This window comes from Homarus americanus, unplaced genomic scaffold, assembly GCF_018991925.1.
Source record: "Homarus americanus isolate GMGI-L3 unplaced genomic scaffold, GMGI_Hamer_2.0 scaffold48016, whole genome shotgun sequence".
Lineage (NCBI taxonomy): Eukaryota > Metazoa > Arthropoda > Malacostraca > Decapoda > Nephropidae > Homarus > Homarus americanus.
In genome coordinates this window covers 248125-266662 of record NW_024755055.1, presented here as the reverse complement: position 1 = coordinate 266662, position 18538 = coordinate 248125, and the positions used below count along the sequence as shown (strand labels likewise).

Here is an 18538-nt window from a genome sequence, read left to right as displayed (position 1 = left end):
TTTTTTTTTTCATTTGAGGAGTACATCAATAATCACGTATGTTCTTCCAACAATTTAAATCCCCATCTTGAAACAATAATTTTATGAATTAGTGATATAGTAATTATCATTATAAATCATTCCTTTTCACTGGTAAACCTAAATAAGAGTGATAAAGGTTGTGGTGTTAGGGTGCGCATGTGAGGCGTCACTTGGTGCCGTCAACCAGTGGTGAACTTGGCCCGTGGCGAGTGAAAATGAGCACCAAGCCCGAAATGAATCGCCGCAGTAAGTAACATTTATGGTATGAAAATATAGGTGAATATAAGCATTTAAAGTCTTGAAGGTAGTTACTATCCAATGTGTCTTTCAGTTGCAGCGGTCGCTAAGAAGAAACGGGCAAAAAAGCCGAAAAACAACAGGCCCCAGGCAAGCAAGGCTCGAGAGGGCAATGACAACAACTCTGCTAGGGGAAGGTAAGTAGTCCTGGCAACTTTGTATTATACGCAATGGGAATAAACTTTTCGGGGTAATTAACACAGTTCAAGACCCTTTAGATTAACTTCTTTGTTGGCTCGGACTGGCACATCCAAATCGGTGCACAGTGGTTGGGAGCTTCACGTCAGTTTCATGGATGGTGATTCACTTAATTGACTTTAAGGCTCTCAGGATATGCAATTTGGTTTGTTTAGTCTTACATCTGCTTAAATTTCTAGACTATACCACTAAGCCTTTCGAGAAAAAGCTCCTCTTGGGTTATATTATACAAAGTGGTTGTCATGCTTGCTTAAGGGAAATATCACCTCAACTTCACACTATGGAATTCAAACATTTATGTATTGAAAAAAAGAACCATTACTGTAAGGCCAAACAAAATGATGATGAATAAGCTACAGATTGTTACTATCGGTTACAAAAAAAAAAAATCCAATTATATGAAAAAGTCTTGGTTCATTTGGGTGGTATTATGCTGTGAGGTTTAGTACTGTTTGTAGTGCTGACATATAATTATTTAATTTAAGAAACACTGATGAACTGATACAAAATCCACAGTAAAAATTATCAAAATAACTGAGGTGACCAACAAAGCATCTGTAGGATCACACTAGTCAACTATACATTATAAGTTTACATTGGTTTAGTTCATACATACACAGTGTTGATTTAACCAAGGATAGCCCAGGAGACATTTAACCAAGGATAGCCCAGGAGACATTTAACCAAGGATAGCCCAGGAGACATTTAACCAAGGATAGCCCAGGAGACATTTAACCAAGGATAGCCCAGGAGACATTTAACCAAGATAGCCCAGGAGACATTTAACCAAGGATAGCCCAGGAGACATTTAACCAAGGATAGCCCAGGAGACATTTAACCAAGGATAGCCCAGGAGACATTTAACCAAGGATAGCCCAGGAGACATTTAACCAAGGATAACCCAGGAGACATTTAACCAAGGATAACCCAGGAGACATTTAACCAAGGATAACCCAGGAGACATTTAACCAAGGATAACCCAGGAGACATTTAACCAAGGATAACCCAGGAGACATTTAACCAAGGATAACCCAGGAGACATTTAACCAAGGATAACCCAGGAGACATTTAACCAAGGATAACCCAGGAGACATTTAACCAAGGATAACCCAGGAGACATTTAACCAAGGGTAGCCCAGGAGATAAGAAACAAAGCAGGATACTATCATCTTACATCTTGGGAAAATAATGAGCAAAGATTTTGTGCAATGAAAACAAATAAAAAAATAAAAAACGGGAGTCCTGAGAATTGCTTTCATGATTACAGTATAATGTATTTCTTTTGGAACCTGCAAAATGAACTTACATAACCTTATTTGGCTTAACTTAATTTGTATGTTATGTAGGTTATGATTGTTAATTTATTCCTGTTTTAAAAGATGGTGTAAAATATACACCATTCATATATTTTTAGATACTTAAACTTTAACCCATTGTGTGTGGGGGTCTCTATCTGCTGAATAAAATCGTTTGGTGTTAGCCATAATGAAGGGTAAAGATCATTATATTATTCAAGATTATGAGTAGAACAACATTTTTTTTTGTGACATTTGTAGGCAACATCACCGAGTGGGTTGGTTAACAGCATTATAATACAGTACGCACTGTACTGATCTTGGTTATAAAAAAGATAGGAAAATATACATAATTTTAAGAAATGGTTACTGCTTTATTATTGTAGTTATATTTTTGACTGGTACAATATAGGTTCAAGGGAAAGTGTGCATGAACTCTGGGAAATCTTCATAGGAAATATAGTGGTCTCTTTTTAGTTTGTGCTAGGAAAGTTATGGGCATTAATCTACTGTACAGTATTTCCATTAGTAATTAAAAAAATTAAGCCTACTTAACCTAGTTTAATAATCCTGGGTTAAGTTTGCTGTCATATAATAGCTCCTTAGTGCCAATAAACATCTACATTTAGTGTTGAGATTTAAATATGTTTTTCATAAGATCAGATTTATGTTGTTCCCTCCACCATATTTATATTTTCTGCATTGGAAGAAATAGTTTAAGGAAAATCCTGAAGAAAAAATCTGACAAAGTGATGGCTGTCTCCAAAATTACCCTGTGTGTGTGCAAGTGAAACTACTGGTAGGTGAGTCCTTTACCAGGGAATACTGTACCCAGAAACTGCAACACCAGCATTCAACAGCCTTGTTCTAAAGAGATAATGCAATATATGCTTGAATGTTGATAAAATCCTGCCTAATACAGTATACAATATAACCAGTCTAAAAACATTGAGAGTGGAGGGCCATGGTTGCCAATCTTCATACCTGAATTACATATAGTATTGAGGTTGCCAATTTGAAATTGTAGTGTAATATCAATAGTGTGATCAAAAAGGGTGAAGAATCTACATAAATTTGTCAATAATAATCATTAGTGATTTCAGTGATGTAATTACTGTACTTGTATCCTGCGAGACATTTAGTGAATTATTGGTACAACGATTAGTCAATGGTCAACCTGCTCGCTTCACAGGTGAGTGGCCCCGAGTTTGATCCCCGGGCAGGGTGAAACTATGAGCAAGTTTCTTTATGCCATTTGCTCTGTCTACCCAGCAGTAATTAGGAACCTGGATGTTAATTGATTTGTGGATCGTGATCATGGGTAATGGTTAGCCATTGCAGTTGGCGAGTTGTCGTCTCGAACTATTCCTTGACACTAGGTCATGCAACTCATTAACTAACGGTGTGGTTGTTGTGTTGGCAACAGCTTCTATACCTTAAGCAAATGATGCCTCGGTGGCCCTTGGGCTGATCATCCTTGTACAACCATATTGACATAGCTAGTGTTACAGCAGCCCAAGGCATAGCTGGTGTTACAGCAGCCCTAGGCATAGCTGGTGTTCCAGCAGCCCTAGGCATAGCTGGTGTTCCAGCAGCCCTAGAAATAGCTAGTGTTACAGCAGCCCTAGACATAGCTGGTGTTACAGCAGCCCTAGACATAGCTAGTGTTACAGCAGCCCTAGACATAGCTGGTGTTACAGCAGCCCTAGACATAGCTGGTGTTACAACAGCCCTAAACATAGCTGGTGTTCCAGCAGCCCTAGAAATAGCTAGTGTTACAGCAGCCCTAGACATAGCTAGTGTTACAGCAGCAGCAGAGTAAGAAATGGTGTAACAGCAGTAGTATAGTGATAAGTGCTGTTAGAGCAGCTGTAAAGTGAGATGCGAGTCACACTAATGCTAAAAGTGTGGATTCACAACAACAGTAAAGTGAAAATTGGTGTTACAGCAACAGTAAAGTGAAAATTGGTGTTACAACAACAGTAAAGTGAAAATTGGTGTTACAGCAACAGTAAAATGAAAATTGGTGTTACAGCAACAGTAAAGTGAAAATTGGTGTTACAGCAACAGTAAAGTGAAAATTGGTGTTACAGTAAAGTGAAAATTGTTGTTACAACAACAGTAAAGTGAAAATTGGTGTTACAACAACAGTAAAGTGGAAATTGGTGTTACAACAACAGTAAAGTGAAACTTGGTGTTACAACAACAGTAAAGTGAGATACTGTATAGTGTTACAACAGTAGTGTGAGATACTGTATAGTGTTACAACAGCAGTAAAGTGAGATACTGTATAGTGTTACAACAGTAGTGCGAGATACTGTATAGTGTTACAACAGCAGTAAAGTGAGATACTGTATAGTGTTACAACAGTAGTGTGGGATACTGTATAGTGTTACAACAGCAGTAAAGTGAGATACTGTATAGTGTTACAACAGTAAAGTGAGATACTGTATAGTGTTACAACAGCAGTAAAGTGAGATACTGTATAGTGTTACAACAGCAGTAAAGTGAGATACTGTATAGTGTTACAACAGCAGTAAAGTGAGATACTGTATAGTGTTACAACAGCAGTAAAGTGAGATACTGTATAGTGTTACAACAGCAGTAAAGTGAGATACTGTATAGTGTTACAACAGCAGTAAAGTGAGATACTGTATAGTGTTACAACAGCAGTAAAGTGAGATACTGTATAGTGTTACAACAGCAGTAAAGTGAGATACTGTATAGTGTTACAACAGCAGTAAAGTGAGATACTGTATAGTGTTACAACAGCAGTAAAGTGAGATACTGTATAGTGTTACAACAGCAGTAAAGTGAGATACTGTATAGTGTTACAACAGCAGTAAAGTGAGATACTGTATAGTGTTACAACAGCAGTAAAGTGAGATACTGTATAGTGTTACAACAGCAGTAAAGTGAGATACTGTATAGTGTTACAACAGCAGTAAAGTGAGATACTGTACAGTATAGTGTTACTCCAGCAGTAAAGTGAGATACTATATAGTGTCACAACAGCAGTAAAGTGAGATAGTGTTACAGTGGCAGTAGAGGAAGTGTTTCAGCAGTAATAAAGTGTGAGGTGGTGTTAACAGGAAACTAATGTGAGAGTTAGTGCATTTTGGTATTGTATAAATGTGTAGATAGTACCGTACCGTATGTTATTTTGAAATTATACTGCCGGTATATGTGTGGTGGGCAGATTAAGAATGAATGAACTACAAATCCCTTCCCATTGCTTATTATTTTATTTCTTCATACATATCTTGTGAGGAAAGGCATTGGGTTTTGTTCCTCCCTGATTTTCAGTTTTTGCTTCACATATGCTGTGTACAGGTATTATATAGATAATTTTCTGGTGTTCTTGTTGGGATCAATGTCACTTAAGGTCCATCTACAGTACACTGTGTCACTTATGGGTTGAGAGTCACCAAGAGCTAGAAAGCACTGTCTGGCCTAAACAAATCCTTGGACTATAAACAAAAATCCCCAAAGTGTAGGAGTAAGAGGGCATAAACTAATACTGTACTGTAATAGGATCTTAGAAGACGGTGAGGAATATAGTACAGTATTGTATCTAAATATTTGCAGAATTTTTTTTAGAAGATTTATAGGAAGCAGACACAGCAGTTGAATTTAATACAATTTTAATTTGGGGTTTTAAAGCCAAGGTAAGGATGGGGAATGAAGCACCTGAAGTACCGTAGGAACACCAGGATTGGTTAATACAGATAGGTATGAAAGTGGAGAAAGGATAGTTTACTTATATAAAAAGAATAAGATTATTATTGCTAATTCATGGTGCCAATGCCATTAAGGCATATTTTTACAGTAAAGGGATTTTCACATTAAGTTACTTCTATAAAGAAAAGTTGGAAAATTTTATGTAAAGTAAGAGCTGCAGGTCTGTGGGCAGAATGTGGATCAGACCATGTCCCAGTAATGAGGGAAAGTGAGGCCCATAGACTTGACAGCCATTTAGGAGCAGTGCTGATGCAACACACTGAATACTAAGCCTTTGTTACACAAGGAGGCAGTGTGACTGATACTCCCCAGGGTTGCCGTCAACACACACACACAGTACAGGTATATATTGAAGTATAATAAATGCAGAAAAAATAATATTGATCTCATCATATGATAAAAGCTTATAAAATTTAGTTTGGTTATATTTCATAGAGAAATCATTTAATGTATTATGGACAGAGGGGTGAGATGAAGTGGCAGGGGGGCCCTAGAGGAACTGAGGTATGAGGGCCTGTAAACCATCACTGACACCAGGGGCTCGAGATGTCTTTCCCGGGGCTTGATGGCTAATTCACCCCAAAGTAGCTGAGGGATGATGTCCTCCCTTACTGCTTTTGTTTTTTAAATCATCAGTGCCTGTTGGTGGGAGCTTGAGGGATATAAAGTGTTAGAGTTAGGTTGTACAGTTGTTATAATGTTTACTGTGTGGGGAGTGAGAGTTGATTGGTAGTGATGGCAGCATCTCACTCTCCTGTGATGATACACACTATACATGTATAGTATGTACTGTATTCTTAAATGATCATCTTTCACCTCCACAGCACAGTGAAAATGTCACAACACGTTGAAGTCAGGTTTTGAGTGGTAAAAGATGCAGGGAGAATGACCCTTCTTGGCTGCATGCTATTATCATTACATTCTGGTAGCTACTGTGCAGTTCTCAGATAATTCTGTTTGTGTGTTGTGATGTGTTTCATTATAGCTAATACTATATCTAGCTCTGTACAGTACAGATTTGTGTGATTGCAACATGAAAACAAGGCTTCCCTGCTTAACATTCATTATTTATCATTCTGTCGCAAATTAAGTGGTAAGGTGTTTGTTTGGTGTCACATTTTGTTACGGTGTTATTGGCCATCCTCTTTTACCACATACCTTTTCTTTGTTGTGGACGTTATGTGGAAGAACAGAGGACCCAAGAAGTGTTCCCACCTCAGCAGAATTGCGTACATTTTTACCTGTTAGAAGTTTATCGGAGTTTGTGATTTTTAGTCAATCTACCCCCAAGATCATGCCTCCAAAATGCCCGACATGTGATATTGCAATGTCTAATTTCATCATCAGCGCTTTATCAGCATTTTCCATGCTTGTGTGGGTTAACTGTGATTGCCTGATGGCATGGTGTCTTGGTTATCATCAGGCAAATTTGTAGCAAGTTTAAAGCTGGATGCTCCTTCTGTCACCAACTCACTTTTACAGATTGGGAAAACCAGGAAATACAAACGGTAATATCTCCGTTAGCCGGAATTCCTCTAAACCGAAATTCGCCGATAGCCGGAATTGAAATAATCTCGGAAAATCGTTCCCAAGGCTGGAATTTTCCAGAAAATTGCGGATTTTGGAACGATTTTCTGGGGGGTACATTTTCTGGAAAAATCTGGGGATGGGGGATTTCGTTCCGGGTTCAAGAGATGATACAATGCACAATTTCTGGAACTTCGAAGAAAATTTTCATGGTACCCAGAAAATTCCGGGGATAAGGGATTTTTTTTCAGCTCTGAAAGAATTGTCTCATTGCCTGGAAATCTCTCATTCCCGGAAGTGCTCTACACCAATTGTTACGGCTAATGGAGATATCACTGTACCGTGCCTGTAGTATAGTGGCTTGGGTACAAATTGGAGGTTGTAAAGTACAGTACAGTAGTTTGTTGTTGGTGAACAAACTGTTCACCATTGGGTGGTGGTAGGTGGTTAGTTGATAAATGGCCATGAGAAGGAAGAACTGCTCAACGCTCTCAATTGTATTTTTACTGTATATTGCATTTCGTATAGTATAAGTACCGTATGTATTTGCTGGTGTATAAGATGTACTGCACCATGATTTTAGAATTAAATATTTTGGTTAAAACGGTTTTAATATATTTACTGTAGTTTTATTGTGATGGAAACAAACATCAATGAAGTAGAAAAGAAATGAAATCTGCAGATACCAATAGAGTACAGTACTCTACAGTACATGGTAATTACCAGTATATATGTGGGTAGTCTTTGATTACCTCAGGGAGTAGTGCCAGTTGTTGGCATTAGGAAGGACATCCAGTCATAAAATTTGCTTCAACATGCCTGATGGCAACCAGGTCACCATCCCCTGGTTTCTGCTGCATTTTCTAGGATGGCACCCTGGGTTTGTGGTGATGGGTGGGGGCACATCCCATTTTGGTTTTACCCAACAGCTGCCATCAGGCAGTTGAAGCTAACCCACACAAGCATGGAAGGAATATGGCCGTAACACATTGATGATGATTTTAAAACAAAACATCAATGAATTCTTCGAGGATTGACAGTGTGTAGTAGTGATTGAATGATTTTATTTATATTGGGCTAATGCTCACGGGACGATTGTAATTAGTACACTAGGTGACAGTGAGTAAGTATGCAATATATAGTTTTTCGAGTGTTTTTGAAAAAAAAAATTTGACCAAGTAACTACCCCTAAAATTTACCCTAATTACAATTTCACGTCTATTATCAGGTAAAAGTTTTTTCCCAGGAACCTAATCTCCCATTTGCATTACTGTACAGTATTTCTTAGTGAAGAAATTACTGCAGAGCCTTTACTGTCTTTTAATTTAAAGTTGCCCTTTTCAGGAAGGCATGTATACTCTGTACTCTACTTGTACTATGTAAAACTGATCTGTCTGTATGATCTAGAAGGGTAATTTGTGAAATTAGTCAAACTGTTTCAGTTGGCTTGACTTCTATTACAGTTTACTGTACTATACATTCTAACCATCATTTACCTATGGTCATGTGTCCCAAGTCGTCTGTTGATACTGTATACGTACAGATAAACCTTGATAAACGATGGGGGTTAGATTCCTGAAAGACCCATCGCTAAGTGAAATATCGTAGATAATCTTTCTTCATTTTCTCTTCGCCGCATTGTTGCTTTACTCTCCCTCTTTTACAGGTACGTACTTTAACGGGCAATGTTCGGTGGATTTGGCATCCTGTGTACCGCAGGCAAGGCCGTGGGCTCGTAACACTCGTCTTTCCCGCAGTGCCCACCATTTCTCTGTGGATGTCGGCCCTTATAGTACATCCTTCTTTCCTCACACAGCCAAACTGGAATGCTCTGCCTTCTTCTATGTTTCCATACTCATACAATGTCTCACTTTAAAAAGATGGTTTTCCGGCATCTTCGTGGTGTAGATATATATACAGTACAGTAATCTTTTTCTTTTCTATTTTTAATTTCTTTTTACTCTTATTTTTTCGCCCCCTAGGCCCCGTTGTGGGTTAATGACTTGTGCCCGGGTGAGCTATTCCCCGTAAAAAAAATTATAACACGGGGTTCAATGGGATATGTTCCCAGCCGGTCCCGAAACACACATGTATCACTGACAGAGAATTCCTGCTCTTACAAAATCAATAGAAAACAAAAAAGTGCAGCCAGGGATGCATTACCTATGGTGGTGCATAGGGATAAATATTGTTTACTTATGTCACTGACTTGACGTATAAAAATATAATTTGCATTGCTGGAATCTTTACAAGACAGCAATTAATGAGTACTGTATGCAACCCATAGTTTGCGCTAGAGATAACAAAATTCCAACCAATGGATATTGTTAAAGCGATTTTTTTTTATCATACAGTAGGTTTGGGATATACAGGGGTATCGCGACTTTATATAACAATTTAATTTATATGTCTGCTACCAAAATTATCGAAAATTCCCTATATATAGCTTTTTTTTTTTTTTTTTTTTTTTTGGCGAGGGAAATCGGACAGGAAAATTTACAAATGTACCGCCATGGCAAACAAATGCGTTATTTGCTCACCAGAGGCGCCACCATGGCTGCTCTCTCACGCTCGCCCGCTCAGTCTTTCTGAGTGAGTGAAGAGAAAACAGCCAACTGCTGCAGATTATGACTTCTAAGGTGAGTGTAAATGGGTTGCTAGTGAAGTAAAAATAATGAAAAGCTTAATGGAAAAGATTTAATACTGTAACTAATATTTTTGGATTGTTTGTTTATGATTGTTAAGTGAGGGTGGCAGTGTGTCATCTGTTGTTCTCGGGAGGGCGCGTCAACTGCCGAGTCTGGTGCAGATTATGACTTCTAAAGCCAGTGTAAATGGGTTGCTAGTGATGTGAAAAGTGAAGTGAAGATAATGGAAAAGATTTAATACTGTAACTAATATTTTTGGTGTTCATTTATGTAGGTGTGGGATTGTCAAGTGAGGGTGGCAGTGTGGCGTCTGCTGCCGAGTCTAGTTTTCCCAGGATGGTTTGTCAACTGCCGAGTCTGGTTTTCCTTGATATTGATACTGAAATAGCCTGTTGTTCCCGAGTCTAGTGTTCATTGGTGCTTTAGTTAGTAAGAAAATTAACTCGTTAAGTCAAGTTTAGTCACTTTTTTGGGTCTCCAGAACCTAACCCTATTTTCCCCATTGATTACATGTACAGTAATTATATATCGCGATTTAACATATAGCGAACATCGTTGGACCTTATCTGGTGATATATCCCGACCCTACTGTACTATATAGTGAGATGGTCTTAATATAGGTAAACGAGACATCATTTATCAAGGTTTACCTGTACTATAGTTAGTCCTACAATTTCATTTGGATTGACTTCACACCTTTTCTTACCCTTTGCATTGAAATATGTTCTGTATATTAACTGATATTTTTATTACTTATGAAGGAGGGTAGAATATGGAAGAGCTTTCTGAAAAGCATTACACTGTTTTACAGTTATTAACTATTTGAAAAGTTGCTTATGAGCAGAGATCTACCGGGTGCCCAGATTTCTCGGAACTTTTTGCTCTGTGGCTGCTGTTGGAAGAAAACCCACAAATAGGACAGTTGGCTACTTTTTGATTTTCCAGAAGACAATCCAAACCTACGGTAACTTACTATAACAGTTCTCAGGTAGTTTTGGTTAGCCTTGGTTAGATTGTCTTCCTTGAAAAATAATGGTTTAATTATTGTATACTGTACTCTATAATTATATGGTATTTTATGACCAGACACCCTCCCTAAAGAATTTGTATATCTGTATTATATTATAGGTAGTACAGTAGACCCTCCAAACTCGCGGGGATTAGGTTCTCAAAATTGTCGCGAATCGCCAAATCCGCGAATAACATTTGCTGACTTGTGTACAAAGAAAGAAATGTATATTCCCATTATGTCTTTGCCTTTAGGACAATTATTTCTTTTAACTGTATTGTACAGTATATATATGTATGTGTGTGTGTGTGTGTGTGTGGACACACACATACAGATATATAATACTGTACTGTATACAGATACATAATACTGTACTGTAATGGGAAAATCCTCTCACAAATAATCAGAAACAAATTTATTAAAAAAGTGACAGTCTACCCTCAAGTCCGTGCTTTATTAATACTGTAAAGTAATATAGCACGGACTTGAGGGTAGTCTCACATTTTTTTAATAAAATTCTTTCTGGTTGTTTGTGAGAGGATTTTTCCAATTACTATTTATTTGTATGTGTTTTGTGTATCTACACACACACACACACACACACGCATATATTTACAATACAGGTAAATTACTGTCTCTAGAACGAATGGCTCCCTCTCCCAGCCGCAAAAATGACGGCAACTTTAAAACTACCAGCAGACATTCTTGGGTATATCCAGGGTGTCATCCGCGAATAATAGAGAACCGCAAATTTGGGAGGCCCCTGTACTACTTCTGTATGCCCATTTGGGTTGAGAACAGTTTCTGAATTTTCAACTGGTTGACAACTCGGAGATCTTGAGAGATTTCATAACTGAAATGTTATGGAACCTCCAGTCCATCAGGAGGTTGACATAAGGTGTTTTATGTAGATGCACGGAATAGCTAATGCATTAGCTATTTTGACGGCGCATACTCTTCTGCCGAGTTCTGCTCATGACCCCTTCAGAGGGAAAATCAACCCTCGAGGAGGCGTTAGTGTGTGCTGCGCCCGAATAGCTAACAACCTATCAGAGAGCTCCTCCCACTAAAACAGTGGGTAAATACGTGGATTGTGGCCACTTATGGAGAATATTTTTATTAATACAGTATTGAAGAGTTTAGGACACGTGAGGCATTAAAAAAAACTGCGATATAATAATAAAAATAATTCTATATACGGTATTATATTGGATAGGACCTAAAACAAAGCATACGGTGTGAAAGAATTGAAAAGGATCGCGCCTAGTTGAAACCTGTTTTGGCTCCGTCCGCCTTTAAGTGGGCGCTGTCCAATTGCAATAGCCGTTGGTGACTGGTGTAACAATATTGATAATTACTCGGATATGATTGATGAAACCTTAATATCAATACTCATAAGATACTTTAAATAAGGGTGAACAAGTTGATTACAGTTCAGTAAGTGCAAAAATTAAGACAAACGAACCTGAAATTCATCTTATTTCATGTACGGTATATGTGAACACCACAATCTAGCTACCAGAGAAAAGACAACATACGTAGTGGAGCCCCTTTCCTGTAGAAAAAATGGATCAAGCCATGTAAGTAATGGAGGAAAGATATTACACCAATACCTCACAAATCTTTGATTCTTGCAGTATAATTTGCTACTGAAGTATAAAGCTGTCTTGGTGTCCTTTACAAATAAATTAGGGTAAAAGAATTCTAGGTGTTTCTCTTATTTATAGTTGACTTTTTGTCTTTCTTTCCATAATTTTCTATATATTTTCTTCACAATTTCTTTCTGTATTGTCAAAATAACAGTTCTCCTAATTTTATTGTTTTCCAAGACTGTTATACAACAGTTTTTCCCAAGACGCGGAGAAGACAGGCATCTGGCAGCGGTACGGTCGTATTTAGTAATGACACGGTCCAGGAAAGCTAACGTGTTAGCTATTCCGTGCAGCTACAACAAATGCTTATACTGTACTGTACTGTATTATGGTAGACCTCAATTAGCTGAATAAGTTCAGTGGGTTCATGGCTCATTTTGTAATAATTGTTGACTGTTGTTATGTGTGCTAAGTGTTCCACCAATTTTGTCAGCCATTTTCCATGGGAGTTCCTGTCCATAGATTTTTAGAGTATGGGAACTCTTTTGGTGTGTGTCTGTTGATTTAGGACATTTATTGGCATATTCTTTTTCATTTGCCTAGAAATGTTTTTTTTTTTTTTTCCAACTCAAGGTTTTTCCTTTCTCTGTTAAAGTGGCTACAAGAATATTTGTAAAGTTCGTAACACTCATAAAAACCAGGCGGTTGTAAGGTATTGGAAAGTTAGTGTTGTTAACTCTTGTGATAGGATCAAGAATTCCTAATTTGAAACTGGTACTGTACTGTAGGTGGTGGAGAACAGAAGTCAGTTGGTGTTGAACATGTGTTGGATGCTTACTAATCCATAATTTTTTATTTGGATAAATTTATCAACCCGTGGAATTGTTTCCATTCCTCGGAGGGGACAGTGTATAATGGGCTTTGTATAGCCCTTCTTTTCTTTTGGAATATGGGCGTTAAACATTGAGGGAAGAGAACATTTGGTTCTTCGTTGGTAAAATGTGTAATAGCTACCCTCCCTCTTCCAAGAGGATGAGGTTAAACTTGGCTTGAACTGAGGAATTGAATCTGGGAAAGACAGCATATGGTTAAGCCAAGTGGGAGGCTCAGATGTTCAGTGCACTCAGACTGATGTCATCCTGACTTGTTGCCTCTGATACCATATATGGTGACAACCTGCTTCTAAGTTATACTTCAGGGACTTGGTTTTTAAAGGAATGAATATCAATTTAATGAATCAGTCCCAGCTACTTTTATCTAAGGGGTTTGCCTAAGTTTTCAACTCTGGTCTTTTCTATGTGGGAGTTGCTTTTTCCAGGCTTGATTATATTAAGATTTGGTTTCAGGATACAGTATACGGTACAGTAGTTGTCCATTTTTTAGCATTGATCATTTTGCATTCGTCTTGTTTTCAGAATTCTGCTGTTAGTACCTGTACAGTAGTATGTTTCTGTTAGTGGTGTAAGGAAATAGGATGTGCTTAACAACCTTCTCAAGATGTCATGATCTCATCTTAACTTTTAGTTCATTGAACTTTGTAATATCAGAAATATTAGAAAAATACAAAGTGTTATAAAGTGATAGCACATCAGTGTTATTTTGGTCATGTGTGTCACCACCATGTCTCTTAACCCAACTTACAGCCACATCCACACGATGTGTTTTTAGAAGATTTTTCTAATTTACATAATTATGCAAATTCAGTACAATACTTAGGTACAGTATAGTCTTTGATAGGGGTGGTCCACACTTCCCCGCCGCTTTTTGAAAATGTGTCCTTTGTTGCAAAGGCACTGCTTTGCCGAAGGGGCTATTTAACAATCTGGCCTTTAACTTACTGGGCATTCTTCACCCCACCACCAACCAATCATGTTAATTCTAAGTCATGCGCAAGGGGGCATGGCATAGCTACCAAGTTAATTTGATTTTAGTAGACTGTAACTTGTGATGCCAAACAGTACCCAAGAATGTTCTGGTTGTTTGGGTGTGGCTTCACTGTGATTGCTTCATCTCATAGCTGGTGTTAAGTGACCGTATTTAGTAAAGGGGTGCTACTATAGCATACGGTTTACAAAGATATCTTTAATCTAACCTCACCTAACTGTATTTAGTAAAGGGGTGCTGCTATAGCAAATGTTCTGAGTTATGGTCACCACCACATGGGTGGGCTGCTCCTCCTTAGGGATGGACATGTAAATTCTTAGTAAAAAATAATGGCCTGGTAGCGAATGGGTCACGAAGGAGACCTTAGGCGGTTTAGAATTTGGAACACCGTATTTTCGTTAAATGTTTAGTTTATGGTCGAGCGGCAGATGATCATTGTATCAGGTTTACCGTGCGTGCTGCGTTTGTAGATATTCTTTGCATGTTGAAGTGGTCACCCAGTAATGACCTCTTGAATGAGGTAAATTTGCTGTTGCCGGCAAACTGGGACAGTAATTATACCCGGGAATTGGTGGCCTTGAGCACACCTAGTGTTGACTGTGACCGCTTTGTAAGAGCTTTGGGGACTGAGCGTGAAGGAATGGTCAGTTACTACAACATTTACCAGTCAACCCACAGCCAGCATCAGCCACGTGATCTGTTGCCATTCGCCTCCAATTGTTTGAGTCAACCCACAGCATCAGCCACGTGGCTGGGTGTCATTTATTGCTGATAGGTTGAGACCGTCAACCCACGGCTTCAGCCACTTGAGTCAGCACTACATCCTGCCGATAATTTGAGATTTAGGGCGAGTTGTGAATACAGTGAGTTCTGCTATAACGCGTGTTTTGATAACGCGAATATGCTCTAACGCGATTTATGAATTCGGAACAATATTTGTATAACGCGATCGCTTGTTTGCTATAACGCGATTTTTGCTTACTATTTCTCCAATTTTGTGGTATTAACTGTGAATATGGTAAAGAAGAATATCTCCAAAAAGCATTCTGATGATAGAATTCCCGGTGATTATCGTAAAAGAAAGGATATAACACTTGAAGAGAAGCTTGATGTTATCAACCTCAAAATCACCCTTCTCCCCCATCAAGTTACATTCATATTTTTTCAAGGTAAAGTGTTAAATTTACTGTATGATTTCATTATTAGATATGAATGTAACATTTATTTAGACTGTGCTATCCTTTGTGTTAGGCTAACTACTAAATTTTTTCGATTTCGAGTAATCTGCACCTAACCCTATTTTCTCCATAAGCCCTGTTATTTCTATTACGCGATTTTCTATAACACGATATTTTACAAGAACACAATTATCGCGTTATAGCAGAACTACCTGTACTGGTAATAAGGCCACCTACCCATGCAGGACACACGGCGACCACACTAATGTTGTATATACTGTATGCATGTACATTGCAGTCTTAGTGAAATGACTCCAGGAACTACCGTCTACTCTACATATGTCACACGTACTAAACTTACACATTACGCCTCACAGATCGGCCTGTGGTACCAGATATATCGTTAGTGTAACTGTTACCGTATTATGTATTACTATACTGTGCTACAACACCTAAGGTAGTGTCTGATCGTCGGTCCGACTAACTACCCAAATGTAGCCAAATGTAGCCGCAATGAAGGCAAATAATGGTCCTACAAGCGTAATTCGGGCTGTGAATCACTTCTCGATTATTATTTGGTGTCATAAAGTAAAAAAAAATTGGTAAACTTAATTTAATCTGAGTTGTGTGTGTTAGGTTAGGTTAGATTAGGTTAGGTACATGCACTTGATCTATTAACTCAGATTAAAATAAGTTTACCAATTTTTTGTGACTTCGTGACACCAAATACTAGTCGAGGTTAGGTTAGGTTAGGTACATGCACTCGATCTGTTAACTCAGATTAAATTAAGTTTACCAATTTTTTGTGACTTTGTGACACCAAATACTAGTCGAGAAGTTATTGGCAGTCCGATTTATTCATGAAGGACCATTATTTGACTTCATTGCGACTACATTTGGGTACATTTGGATAATTCCTCGCTCCGTCGGTACATGCACGCGAACTCAGATTAAAGTAAGTTTTCCAATTTTTTGTGACTTTCTGACACCAAATACTAGTCGAGAAGTGATTGGCAGTCCGATTTATTCATGTAGGACCATTATTTGACTTCATTCCGGCTACATTTGGGTAATTAGTCGGACCCCTGATCGTTGGCTGGGAGCACTACACTCGTAGACAAACATGAAGCCTTATTAATACAAACCACTATGACACCGGAGTACATATAACTTCACTCCTTATTCTGTTTGTTAGGATTTTGTGTTGTTGTTTTTCCTTATATAAACATAGTAACTAATTTTATTAAAATATATAAATCAATCAAATTTTATATAATGTATTACAACGAGAAACATGGGTCAGAATGTTTATTGCACAATGATATAGCCACGCATGGTAATGTATCCACGCACAGTAACACATCACGCCTAGTAACACACCACACACTGTAATAATTGCCGCAATACAGTAATTGTAGTGCAGGATTTATTTGCTGGATTAAAAAAAATCAGTATAGGTGCTTGTTTGACACAGCTTTTATGGGTGCCGTTCTGTGGCCTTCACGTGACGGATGTGCAGGTCTGTCAGTCTCATGTGTGTATTTCCCCCCCATATCCCAGCTTTAATCGGCCACTGGGTGCTGGTAATTGAGCTCTATTCTGACCTGACTTGAGCTAATCTAACCAATTATCTGACACCTGACTTAAGTTAATCTAATCTAACCTATCCAATTCTGACCTGGCTTAAGCCAATCTAACCTAACGACCTGACTTAAGCTAATCTAACTTAACCTGGCCTGACCACATGACTTACGCTAACCAAATCAACCCTACCCTAACCATTGATTTGAATTGAAACAGTTTATTTAGCCAGAAAAACACAGATACAGAGTGGATAATAATAACAATATTAACATGGCTGAGCCAGTTGAGAACCTGAGCTCTCTTGTAGGCACCTGATATATACTGTACATTTATCTCAAGGAAGTATTATGTAACCATTTAGTATCATCTGGAATAGTACAATAGCATGGTGGTAATAAGAACATCTCATGTTACCACGGTTATCACTTCAATATTTATTAATTTTATTTATTTATTATTTTTTTTTAGTTTAATTATTTTTCTATTTATATATACATACATTACAGTGGAATTGAAAAACATAAATATAATGGGGGAGCAGTACAACATGGGTTGTACAGTAATAAGGTTGAACAAGAGGACAGAGCTGTCAGGATTATGTCTAGTAGGCAATTATGTTTATTGCAATGGTAATTACTTATCTATTTACATGATAATTTCCGGCTTTAGCTAATCTAAACTAACCAAACGTAATTTAGCCAGATTTAACTAAGCCAATCTAACCAAGCCACCAATCATTATTTAACCAGCCTTAACTTAGCCAATATCACGGGTCGTTTAATTTTCTCCGTAATAACTTTCAACTCCGTAAAACGACGTACAGACTGGGAATGTATTTAAAACCCTGACACAGAATGCAGATAATAAAAATACGTTTAAAGTGACTAGTTGATACTGACGGTAAACTAATAAGGAAAAATAATAATTCTACAGATATATTCCACTGTATATATTACGAGGCGAATTACACGCATTTTGGTCGTCACTTTCAAGGCGTCGCTCCCCAGTGAAACAAATGACCATGTGGGTAGGATGGAGGGAAGGGGAGGAGGTAGTAAAGGGGGAACTGGGGTAGAGGAAAAGAGCGAGAAGAGTATTACAAAAGAAGCCATAAAAAAGGACAAATGAGATAGGGAGAATAGGATAAAACAGGAGACTAGGGTGAGGAGGGAGCATGAGAAGGGAGTCGATGAAAAGGGGTGAGGTAAAGAGAAGAAAGGTGAGGAGGACAATACAAGGAAGTGCAACGTCAGACCCCCCCCCCACACAGCTGCGACCTCAACACCAACACACCCCCAATCACTACCACACTGATGATCATCCCTCTGCATACAAGAAAGCGCTTGGCCATTGTAATTTTACAGTCCTCTCCTCTTCAAGAACCAGCCTTGAAAAAAAAATATATATATATATGAAGTAAAGTAAGTTACGAGATCCATTGGAAACTGCACATTCCCTTGACCGCCAAAAATGATATTAAGTCTAAAATTGACAGGGCTGGCAAAACGCCCAACATTTTCCACAAAGAACCTGTCAAAATGCACTTCAGACCAAAATGACAACA

General features: G+C 38.2%; 1 long non-coding RNA gene across 2 annotated transcripts in view; it reads left to right on the top strand.

Annotated features, from left to right (window-relative positions):
* Positions 1-180: 180 nt before the first annotated feature.
* The window catches only part of LOC121856235, a 31264-nt gene continuing 12906 nt past the window's right edge, over positions 181-18538 (top strand). For both annotated transcript variants that reach the window (XR_006086930.1, XR_006086932.1), the window contains exons 1-2: positions 181-267; positions 353-455. This is a non-coding gene — a long non-coding RNA (uncharacterized LOC121856235). The remainder of the gene's footprint in view (positions 268-352; positions 456-18538) is intronic.